This window comes from Stegodyphus dumicola, chromosome 12 (assembly GCF_044657685.1).
Source record: "Stegodyphus dumicola isolate Sdum_Otavi_A_Nest chromosome 12, ASM4465768v1".
NCBI classification, from domain to species: Eukaryota; Metazoa; Arthropoda; class Arachnida; order Araneae; family Eresidae; genus Stegodyphus; species Stegodyphus dumicola.
This window is the reverse complement of record NC_140779.1, coordinates 1,433,876-1,447,049: the sequence shown is the minus strand read 5'-3', so window position 1 is coordinate 1,447,049 and position 13,174 is coordinate 1,433,876.

Genomic DNA, 13,174 nt, shown 5'->3' with positions numbered 1-13,174 from the left:
AATTTTATGATGGTATAATGTAACATTGTATTAGGAATTTGCGAAATTGACGCACATCCCATATGTAAACCAGAAGTTTTCTTTCTGACACTAGTAATAATTTATTCATCCTATATTGTAACTTTTTTTTCTATCTGAATATGATTCTGATTCATCAATCTCTGTTTTCGATAACTTATTTCATCTATAACTTGTTTAAATACTTCATCCTTGAAATTGTTAATTTTGATTTCTCTTGAATAACTCTTAATTTTGAAATTTTTTCTTCGTCACTTAAGTTATTCACTTAAGTCATCCAATCCGTTATACGATTTAGAAAATACTCCACGATGTTGCTTACTTGCTAGTATTATAGCTTCTACACTTAAAAATAATGACGACAAATTGCTTACTTTTAGTTGCAGTTAGATTCCATTCCTGTCTGCGGACGCCAGATGACAAATAATGCTCTCTCAAAATACTAAAAGGTCAATGACCAACTCACTAAAACCTTATCCAAAACCAAATAAAAACAAACTAACAACCCATCCTCAACCAAAACGTGATAAATCATCAGTAAAACTATCCTCAACCCAAATGTGATAAATCATATTTATTACATTGCAAGCACATCGAAACTCAAAATGTGCAGCTTTAGATATTACAAAACGATACCATTTTTACTTCCTTGTACGAAGTAAAAAGGAAGTATTGTAATCGCGAAAAGTTTCAGGCAGCATATTTCAACGAAAATATCCCATTTTACCTCTTTCAAATGCAATTTAACGATGTATTTCCGTGATATATGTACGTAAGGACAGAATAAAACACTCTTTTCCTCCAAAAAAATTATAAAACTGTTTAAAATGAATTCTGAAGAGAATTTTTCGTGGCGTCTGTACGAACGTATGTACGTATGTACGTACGTAACTCGCATAACTGAAGAACGAGTAGCCTCAGAACGTTGAAATTTTGTATATAGGACTGCTATAACATGTAGATGTGCACCTCGTATTATGGTTGAAATCGGCCGCACCAAACGTATATAAATATATTTATATATATATATCCACTCTGTTACCCGGCTCAGTGATCTCAGTTTCTTTACTCATATATGTTTGTAAATTGTACATTTTTTGCTTTAAAAATGATTGAATTATGTTGTTCTTATCTTCCGGTTAAGGTTTTTATGCCTTTAGTAAATTTGTATGCAATATTTTTAGAATTATCAAAAATTTTAAAATTGTTTAAGTGCCGCTAAGCCTAATAGTGTTTTTGATGGCGGCCATTGCTCTTGTTTACATTTGAAACAGCAGGATAGCGGATTTGTTGCCAATCTAGAGAAACTTAGCTTCGCAACAACAAAGATAACGCCTTCATTTATTATTTAAATCATGCTTAATCCTTTCTGGAATTTTTTCGAGGAAAAAAGCGCTTAAGATTTACTTCGTAATTTTTAATACAGATATTTTGAGTTTTTATGTATTTTTGAATTGTCGCGAAGTGAAAACTGAATTAATTGAATGAGAAATACTCAATCGTCTGTGAAAAACTGTTTCTTTTTTGTTTTGTTTTCTTAATTTCTTTTATACACAGTTCTAGCTTTATTATAGTATTTGAATAGAACATGTGGCAACGATTAGATAATTCTTTAAATGATATAAATTTTGTGCATTCTGAGTTATAATATGGTGTGGTGTGGTGGTGTATTTAATTATGGCAAAGCACACTAGGGCTATCTGCCTAAGGGGAGGGATGCCTTTCGTGGAGGACTTTCTAAGGGAAACTGGCTCGTATACACGTTACACATGGGGAAAACCACGAAAACGCCCATGCAGCCAGCCCGTTCGCGGGATTCGAACCTCGGACCGAACTACCAGTGTTCAGCGACTTTACCGCTCGGCCGCTGGTGGGCGAGTTATAATATGAACGAAATATAATACTGTTAAGTGAACCTAGCGTCAGAGTGTCGCTATGGTAAACGAAGTGAATTTTAAGGAATACATTTATTCTATTGTGGTTTATGCGGTGTCGGCGAAGTAGGTTTAATTCAATCTAATAAGTTTAAATGAAATGCAAGAAAAAATGCGTAGAATTTAATATTCCGTACAAGGAAGTCATGTGGTGTACACATCAGATTTTTTTTTTTTTTATTATTATTATTATATCTCAAAAACAAAGCTTAACTTACCCTTAAAAAAAAGGAAAAATTCGAACAGTAATATTGCCAGTATCTCTTACCATCTTGAACAGTATTTCTTGCCAGAACCCAACTACAACATTATAAAGTTACAAATACAGTCAAAATGAAATTTAGCACCCATCATCTAAAGTGAAAAATAAAACTTAAAGTAAAATATAACAAATTAATAACCTACGTTTGCACGCCCGTGGAATCATAACATTTTACAAAAGCACGTAAAAAATTGATATAGTGTCCTGAGTTAAATACGACACAAACATAGTACTATAAGAAGCGAAATGCAGGAAAACAAAGAGTTTTAGTTGAAACAGTTGTAGAAACATTATTTTATTTTTGAAACAGGAAGAAGTGAAAAATGAGCAACGCCTTCGCCGGGAAACGAAACACGGATCTCTGGATGCGCGCCCAGCGTGCAGCCCACTACACCACGAAGGCGGAAGAAATATCTTATATACTCCCCCTTTGGGGTTTAACGCCAAATCCCGGGTGTGGAGAATCATCATCCATCACCCTTTTTAGTTCGGACGCCACTGTAGAGACATTATGTTATTTTTTAAACAGGAAGAAGTGAAAAATGAGCAACACCTTCGTCGGGAACCGAACCGCTGACCTCTGGAATACCGGCCCAGTGAGCTGACCACCACACCACGAAGGCACGCCAAGAAGGTATCAGAAATACCTAATAGGATGACTGGCAGAAGATTGTCAAACAACCCTTCAACAATTAAGCAACCCTTAAACAATAACCTCTCCATATGCGCCCAGCGTGCAGACCGCTACACCACGAAGGTACGCTAAGAAGGCGATGGAAATACCTTATACAGTAACATCGCACAGAGCTCAGAGAGCTGTAGTACACATCTTAAAATTAATTCAAACTTGAACTGTTCTTATATTTTTATAAGTAGTCAAAAATTTACTCGCGCAGTGGCTAAACAAAAGGGACATGCGTTTTAATTTGCCGAAACTGTTAGACTATTGTAATGAAAAAACTTTTCTGTCATTATATTCTTTTAATATTATTATTACAATCGTATTCAATGTTATTACAGCGTTATATACATTCGGTGTAAAAAAGCAACGAACAAACTTGAATCTTGTGAAAATGCAATCATTTCGAAGAGAATTCGTGCCTATTAAAGTCAGTTTTAATGGGAAGGGTGGTTCGACACGCAACCAAAAATTCTTTAAAATATGGTTCTTATTTGGAGGATCTGCTAGCTAATACAGGATATACTGGCATCAGTGATAATTACGGGCATAACTGAGGAACGTTATGAAAATGCACTTTGTTATGCATTACAAATGATGATAATGTCCTAATGCAAATGATAATAATGCTTCAAAAACTCCTAATGACTCTACAGTGGCCCCCGAACTAAAAGGATGGTAGATGATGATTCTCCACCACCAGGATTTGGCAATTAGGTCCCCTAATCCCCAGTCGCCCTTTAAAAGTTAGGAGTACATAAGGTATTTATTTCTTCCGCCTTTTTAGCATGCCTTCATGGTGTAATGGTCAGCACGCTCTTCGCGTATTCGAGACGTCAGGGATTCGATTTCCGGTGACAGCATTAAACATCTTTCATATTTCCTGCTTGCAAAATAGCCTAATGTCTCTACACGGTATTATAGTAAGTTTTAAAAGATCTACAGAAGCTGAAACTGATAAAAGGGATATCGAAGAAGCAAACGAATGGGCATTTGAATACAACTCAGGAAAGGACTACATATGTTTGAAAAAAGAAAAATTCTTGAATTGGAAAGTGGTGATCACAAAAACGACCTGCAGTTTATTTCTAAAATTTTAAAGTTTCATCAGTTACGTGGTTATAATTTTTTTTTTTTTTTTTTTTTTGTAAGCAGTTATACATAAGTTTTAAAATTGTATATATAGTTTAATTTTAACATTAATTATTCTTTTAAATTATAAGTCATTACCTTATCCGTTAAGTTTTAATGCTGACATCATAATTTGCAATAAAATTGATTAAACTCAGTCATTTCGTAAACTTAAGTATAATTTGGAAAGGATGGGATTTTGAAAAGCACGGACACTGGAATTTTTTTCTGGACATTTTCTCATGAAAATATTAGGTAATAAAAATATTGAGAAATTTTTTTATAATAGTGGCTGTTCAATAGAATAATGAATTCTTAAACTTTTGTAATCAATAACGAACAGTTTATATCCAAGAAATGAGGAATTTATACATATCAGTTTTTCATAAAATTAATAGTGGAGTTTGTTAACGTATAAAAGATCTTTCTGAGCTCGTAGTTAAAAGAGCACTAATAAAATTAAAAGTAAAGTAACACTTCTTAAACTTAAAAGAGCACTACTATGAATAAAGAAAATTACTGCCCTATGAGACCATTTTTTTGAAATGATTTCATTCCTGGAACTACTTATTAAAGGATTAGTCACTTATTAAAAGCATTGAAAACTCAATGAGCTCTTTCGACATTCTATTAAAGGATTAGTCACTTATTACAAGCATTGAAAATTCAATGAGCTCTTTCGACATTCTGAAATTTTTCCATTTATGTATTATACTTGCTAATGGAAACTTCTACAATATATGGCAGTTTCGAATTCTTAAAATCTGACGTAAATGAATTCTACAATAAAAATGGACTTCTCTGCGTTGAAATATTTTTTTCTGACTTTCACAGTTTACTAGTTAAAAGCAATTTAAATTAATAAAAAGCAATTTATTTAGAGGCAGAATATTAATTTCCTTGACAAGGGCACTTCTTAATATCCTTAACGATAATATAGGTACTTAAAAAATCTGCTTAAGAATTTTTAAAAATTGACATATTCAGTGCTATTTTAATGCACTTCTTGAATTATTTGAATTTTTGCTTAGGAAAATTTATGTGCAGGAAATTGAGGAACAAGGTAAGGTTTTCGTCAAAATATTATGGATGTGAAATCAGATAAGAAAACTGGTAAACTTTTCTCGCTGTACACGGTTATTGTAAGTATTACGGAAGTAATTCGCAATAGTCTGCATCAGGGTTTCTTAAACTGTTTTTCAGTCGCGATTCCTTTTTAGCACTGAGATTTTTTCGCGACCCTCAGAACCTCATAATATTTACAAACATTTTGTGGGACCCCATAAGTATTGCGCAAATCCGACACACGCGTGAGTGAAACTGTCCATTTTTTTCACTTGTACTATAATAAACGATTGCAGTTTTAGGTCATTAACTTTAATTAAGACATAGAGAAATGTGAACATTTTAAATAAGTAACAGACGAAATGACAGCGTCACGTGCAAAGCAAGGAAAATGAACGTTTATATTATAAAAAGAAATACGTCGAACCGTTTTCGTTTTTTTCTTTGTCTGTATTGTCTTATCTAATTTCAGATACGCACTGTGTAAAAATATTTGGTAATTTTAAAATTATTATAATAAGTTAAAGAAATATCAAAACTGCTAAAATTTTTGGTGACACCCTGCTGCAGGTCCCGCGCAACCCACAGCTTAAGAAACCCTGGTCTGTGCGGATAGTAACATTCTACTACTAATACTACCGTATAGACTACTACCATACGATGTCTACAATATTTGTATAGATACGGATGAAAAATTTCTTTGGCAAAGGGTGGAAAATCTACATAGGTGCTTCAGCTATGGTTCGATGCGAATATTAAGTTTTATAGTGTAGTTAACTAAATATACGCAGAACTGAATGCGACATAGATTTTATGTGATAATAAATATATAACAGAGTTTTAAGACATTTAGTTTTGTAGTCCTGCATTATTTCGACTTCGGGAACTTAATATTTCCTGTTATTATTTAACTTAATGATTAAGAAACTCGTTTCTAAAAATAATGAAAGAACAGAACTTTAACTTGTTAAGATAACAAAATTATTTTTTCCAAGTTGATTTGCGACACATTTATTTACAAAGGAATATTTCTCTTCGTGTTTCTTCCATCATTCAGAATATTAAAGGCTTTCATTTATCTGGTGCTTAAAAGTTGTTCAAAAGTTTCGAAACTATTGCAAGTGGAGAGAGTAACAGTAGTTGAATGTAATGAAAGGGTACTTCAGCCTATTAAACGAAAATAAGTTAAACGGATGAGATAATTAGCTGATCGTTCAAGTACGTTGGACAATAGCAGAATGCAGACCTTGATAGAAATGGAGCCACGATTGCTCTTGAAATGTCTCATGGATCAATTTCCTCATGAAAAAAGCTATTCATTTCCTGATACTAATAGCTTTAGCGCCATGATGCAATAACCCAGAGTTCCTCCCGGATCTTTGAAATAAAGGAAATTGTATGCGACAGCTTTAAGTAGAATTAAGTTAGAACGTTTTTGCTATTTTCAAATTATTTTTTCAAAGATATGCGTGTTTAAAGGTATTAAATTAAAATTCTATTACATTCCTACATTTCAGCAAAGCATTATGAAACCAAGGCATAAAACTTGTAGTAGACATTAGGTATTTTTTGGAAGCAGGCAAGATGAAAAATTAGCAAACGCCTTCGCCAGGAATCGAACCACGGACCTCTGGAATACCGGCCCAGCGTGCAGAACCTACACCAGAAGGCACGCTAGGAAAGCGGGAGAAATACCTTATTTACTCTCATTTTTAAAGGGCGACCGGGGGGATCCCCAAATACTGTGGAGAATTCTAATCCAACACCCTTTTAGTTCGGGCGCCACTGTAGAGACATTAGGATTTTTTTTTCAAGCAAGAGAGATTGAAAAATGAGCAACGCGTTCGCCGGGAACCGAACCACGGATCTCTGCAATACCGGAACAGTGTGCTGACCACTACACCACGAAGGCACGCTAGGAAGACGGGAGAAATACTTTAAAGATTAAATATGTGAAAAGAAGATTAGTGTTTTCTCATGTCATATCTCGGAATTTGTTTCAGATTGTTTAATACGCTGTGAATTTCGTACAATTAATGAAATCCAAGAAAGAAAGTCCCCCTTCCCCCGAACGGCGGGCACTATTTTGTCTTTAATCAACATTGGCCACTTCCAAGGCCACAACACGAAGGCATGCTAAGAAGGCGTGAAAAATACCTTATATACTACCCCATTTAAAGAGCGGCTGGGGATTAGGGGACCAGTCACCAAATCCTGGTGGTGCAGAATCATCATCCACCACCCTTTTTAGTTCGGGCGCCACTGTAGAGACATTAGCATTTTTTGAAATAGAAAACATGAGAAATAAGCAATGCCCTCGTCGGGGCTCGAACCACGGACCTCTCGATACGCGCCGAATATGCTGACTATTACACCACGAAGGCATGCTAAGGAAGCGAAAGAAATACCTTATAACTACAGTCGGAGGAGCATAAAAGATCACCAAGCGTCAACCAGAATAACTCAGAATTGTTATTTTTCGTCAGGGCGCGATAAAGAGTTTCATATCTGAGTGTTCTTCGTGGGGAGGGGGGAGAAGCGATGTCATGAGAGCTCGGGCATGAGTTTCAGGCTCCTTAAAACATGGCACATAGACCTTTGTGGTCCTAGGTTGTAACCAGGCCTCTCATTTAGTTTGCTAAATGAATGCTGAATATAAGGGAAAGAATAATTTCCGAACTTTTGTAATTTTGACATAACTTTAAATGATTTATACAATCGATGCCATTCTAATGATGCTAATTTGCATGAGAAAAATATAATGGAGTGAAAACATATTTACTGAGGGTAGGATTTATTAAATGTCGCTCTAAGTATTGCACGTGGCCATAGATGCTATAAAAATAAAATGTGAAATGTGAATAAAATAAAATAAAAGCCACGTAAGGACTTTTAGGAATACCTAGCATTTGTGTATGTATAAAATAAGAATGTATTTTTAATTTTGCATAATTTAGTAATTTTAATTTGGAAAGGTCTTCCCTTTCAAGTTGCATTTATTTGTGTAGCATATCAAGTTCGATTATATTTTAGCTAAAATTTAATGTAGTCTGCTTTAAATTAATTTTTAATCATAAAATTGGATTTATTTGCTGACTTGTAAGCTGAAATCTCTCCACGTGTAACATTTACTTTAATCGAAGAACATGAATTTAGAGTTTTACAATTTAACATTACAGGGTTACGGTGCGCCCGTTAAGTTAAAGGCCATAATGTTAACTCTAAGAAAGAAATATTTACGCCATGCTCTGCATTCTGCTGTAGAGGGATTAAGGAAGATAAAATCCCAGAATAAATATCATCAAACAATAAAACTGAAGTAGTAAGTTTTAGGTATTTTAACTATTTTCGAAATTCATGTATTGAAGCTATTGCACATATTATAAGGTATTTCTCCCGCTTTCCTAGCGTGCCTTCGTAGTGTGGTGGTTCTGCACGCTGGGCCGATATTCCAGAGATCCGTGGTTCATTCCCGGCGAAGGCGATTGCTCATTTTTCATCGTTCCTGCTTTCAAAATATCTAATAGCTCTACAGACTGTATTTGACAAACCGCCCTTGTGTGCCCTTCCATAATCAAATAACTAATTTAACCTTCGATAAAAAGTCAGTTTTAAAATCAGGGTAAAATATTTAAATGTAGGTAAAAATGTTGTACTCCTTTCTTTTTTAGAATGATGGACATATCTTTTCACAATTTTTTAAATGGGAGAGTATATAAGGTACTTTTCCCGCCGTATTAGCATGCCTTCGTAGTGAAGTGGTCTGCACGCTGGGCGCGTATTCCAGAGGTCCCCTGGTTCGATTCCTGTCGAAGGCGTTGCTAATTTTTCATCTTGCCCGCTCCCGAAAAATGCCTAATGTCTCTATATTGGCGCCCGAACTAAAAGGATGTTGGATGGTGATTCTCCTCACCCAGGATTTGGCTATTGGGTCCCATAAAAACCCCAGTCGCCCTTTAAAAGGGGGAGTATATAAGGTATTTCTCCCGCCTTCATGGTGTAGTGGTTCTGCACGCTAGACCGGTATTCCAAAGATCCGTGGTTCGATTCCTGGCGAAGGCGTTTGCTCATTTTTCATCTTGCCTGCTTTCAAAAAATATCTAATGTCTCTACAATATAATAAATGTAAAATTAAGTATTAGAGTTAAGGAAAATGAAAAATGAAAAAAAAAAATGCGTATAAAGGGAGTAATATTCTTATCACAAGCATAACACTTAAGCAGCAAGTCCGCCCCTTTTTTAAAAATTTATATATTTATTGTGGGATGAGTTGTAATTATGGGATAACCAGAGTTTTATATAGCCACAGTCTAAGGAACTATGTGAAATCAAGAAGAGCTTATTCTGATGGGCTTGCAGATTTGATGGATAAGCGAAATCGAAACTCATCGGCCAGGAGCATTTCATAATTTAAATAAATGCTTATTTTGGTCTTAAAAAACAGCATATTTATTTTTATATAAATTCCATACTTGTTTGCAAAATATTACTTATTTTTTTTTTTTACATAAAAATTATATAATAAGCTTTTTAAGAAATAAGGCTTACGCTTATCATGGAAAACTCATCATGGAAAGCTTATCATGGAAAGTAACAACTTTTTTTGAACTCAAATCATTGTTGCCATAGGGCGAATTTTAATAACTATGCAAAAACATTACATCCTGTTGCTAATAAGGAAGTCTTAATAATTATATAAAAACATTAAATTATGTTCTACTACCGGCTGCCGATGACATATATTGACACCACTCTTTATCGGATAGGTTGGCAACAAGATTAACTCCTCACCATCAGCATCATGAGGGATCAACTAACTAGACGGCTATAATAAGGAGATTTTCTTTCCTCCCAGTTTGGTACACTTCTACAGAAAGTGTCATTATTTCTGCTAGTGCAAAAGAAGTTGTGTCTTTTTCCCACTGCATTTCTTTTCTACAACAGATAGAACTCTGATGCAGTTTAGAAAGGGTTTTAGAAAGAGAAGCAGGTAAAGATCTATGACCAGAAAGAATTAATCATGGAAGACTTTAAAAAGAAGCAACGACTCTTTTTTTTTCCTCCTCACAGGTAAAAAATGTTCAAGAGCTCTAATTCTACATGATCTGAGCCATGAATAAACTTGAGTGAGTATTATTGAGCGTATATATTGTACCCAGTGCAGGTTATGTTATGTTATGTTATTTGAATATGGCAAAGAATACGAAGGTTGCTTAAAGAAAAGGCTGCCTTCGAGGATGTCTTTCTAAGGAAAATTGGCTCATACTCACGTTATATATGAGGAAAACTACGAAAGCAACCATAGAGCTAGCTCGTTCACTTGGATACAAACCAGGGTATAGGTTAAAAAAATAAAATAGGTTAAAAATTTAGAATAGGTTAAAAATGTTTGTCCATCAAACGCTAGTTCAGAAAAGAAGAATTAATAAAAAAAAAAAAGTAAATTTTCGAAAGAATTGGCTCAGACAGGAATGAAAAATTTTGCAGCATTAATTAGTCTGGAGGAAGAAATGAAGCTCTCAACCTCAGCAATCTGCTTAAATTCATGGATTCAGTTTCATTATTTATTTGTTTGCTTATTAGCCTTATGGCAAAGCAAGCGACGAAGGCTGCTACCCTACCAGAATATTTTCGAGAAGGAATTTCAAAGGAATGCTAGTTCTTATTCTGGTTACACATGGGAGAAACAAGAAAATGGTTATGGAGCCAACCACTGCCTCGAGACTCGAAATCTTCAGCCGAATTACTGGTTCCCAGCATTTTTATCCACACGCTGCCTTTCATAACGGAAACAGACTTTTCCTTCACATTGAACTGCTTTATTATTTAACGCATCTTTCTATTGCTATCAGCTAATCCAGTGATGGGCAAACATTTTCGGTAGCCGGCCAAAAATTGGAAACAAAAGTTTTGCAGGCGAAGTTAAATTTTTCTAAAATTTTAAAAACGATATACAAGTATTACAATTTAAATATGTTAATGAGATGGAGGAAATTCCGATTTCATTTTTAAAAGTTCCTTATATTGAGTTTCGAAGTGAGATGTACTGATTCTAAGGAACGAGGCTAAATGCTCATCTGTCTCTGCTTCTGAAATAATTCTTTCTAAGTTTCATAGTTGAGGAGACGTGTTCCCATATATAAGATGAAGCAAATATAGCACTGATTTTCTGGGCGTGAGATATTAAATTTAGAAAACTTACTTTCGATAATTATTTATAAAACTGTAACTTTGGCACATTTAGAAAAAAACTGCTTGAGATGATTGTTAGATTGCAACTCAATTAATTCAAGCTGCAAATCTGACCTCACTGCTTCGCAGTTTACGTTGAAAGGCATGGTAAAAATATCCAATTCTGTTTGAATGGCACTGAAATCTTGAAATCTTTGTTCGAACTCAAAATGCAGTTTTTTCAAACCATCTTCATAATTAGCTTCTCTTTATTTACATAGGGTATTGAATTTAACCTCGGGAAATAACAAAAGTCATTCTTAGCTAGCTAGTTGCCCATCCAACAGATTAAGTTTCTTATTAAGTTAAGATCGTAGAGACATAGTATTTTTGGAAGCAGGCAAGATGAAGAATTAGCTACGCCTTTGCCGGGAATCGAACCCCGGACCTCTCAATTACGCGCTGAGCGTGCAGATCACCACACCACGAAGGCTCGCTAAGAAGGTGGTAGAAATACCTTACAAGATAATTATTTCAAAATAATAAATTGAATTTAAATACAAATTTAATTAAATTTTAACAACTATGTATATACGTAAAAAGCAAATTTAAAGTTAAAATAATTAAAAAATGTGCAAACATATAGAATTTGAAAATTGTATTTAAAATTTATAATAAAAGAAGAGAAACAAACCAGGTAATTAGCGCTAAATCTGCTAAGTACAAAATTTTCCCATATGTCTGCTCCCCGAGAAAGAGCTAACTCTTGTTGGCGCCAATCTACAGCTATTACTAAGAAAGAACTTCCGCTTTTAATATTTTACCAATTGAAAGCTGTCTGTGCTTGCTATTTCCGTCGATTTATGTTTTGTAGAACAAAAATAGAGAAAGTAAAAAGATCATCAGCCCTTTGAAAAAAGGAAGAAGAGAGTAATATTTACACAAAGTAGAAAAAGAGATGGTATATAATATATAAATACATATTTCTTTTAATTTGCCGGTGCCTCGGACCGGCAAATTAAAATTCTATCCGCGGGCTGGATAGAACCTTCCGGCGGGCCGTAGTTTGTCCATATCTGAGCTAATCGAAAATTCGGCAGTTTTCTACTCCGAGTTACCGCCTAATCCAGGCACCCGCGTGTGAGTATCTGCATCAAGTTAATTTACGGTATTATATATGCTACGCGTCTGTAAATTTATTTTTTTCCGACCTGAAATTAACTGCATTTATGTCATTTTATCCAATCAGTTTAGTTAACATATTTTATACCAACTAAATACGATTTTACTTATTTTGAACAAGGTCTACTGCAGCTATGAACTGTCGCCATCTGGTGAATGGTCAGGTATTTTTCTGAAACAGTCCCATTACTTCGTGAAAAATTTCATAAATCAAGATATCACGCAAAAATGAGTTATACTAGTCAGTTTACTTCTCAGAAATTCCAAATAAAATTTTCTTTTTAATTCTTTATTAGAAGCTATGTTAAATTGTAGTCGTTTAGAAACATGAAAAAAGAGCACCTCGTTCTTTTGCGGTTAAAGCACATAATCACATCCTGATTGAAAAATCAACGGTATTTTTAAGTTCTTTTATCTTTATTTGATAGAAATTTCATGTTTATTATTTATATAGAATAAAGCAACTTATAATAGAAATCAAGGATGTTTCAAGTCAATTTGAAATGTTAGTGAAATAATTTGAAATATTAATGTAGTTCTGTATCATAATAGTTACACAAATTTATGTGCACAGTGGGTTTTATAGCACTATGCACAATCAAAGTAAAAATTATAAATTAATATTTTAATGAGTGGTTATGAACATGATGTAAGCTGAAATAGTGTAGTATACATAAATTATTAATGAAAACGAAAAAAAAAAAATTCTTGGAAACAGCATTATAAATGTTT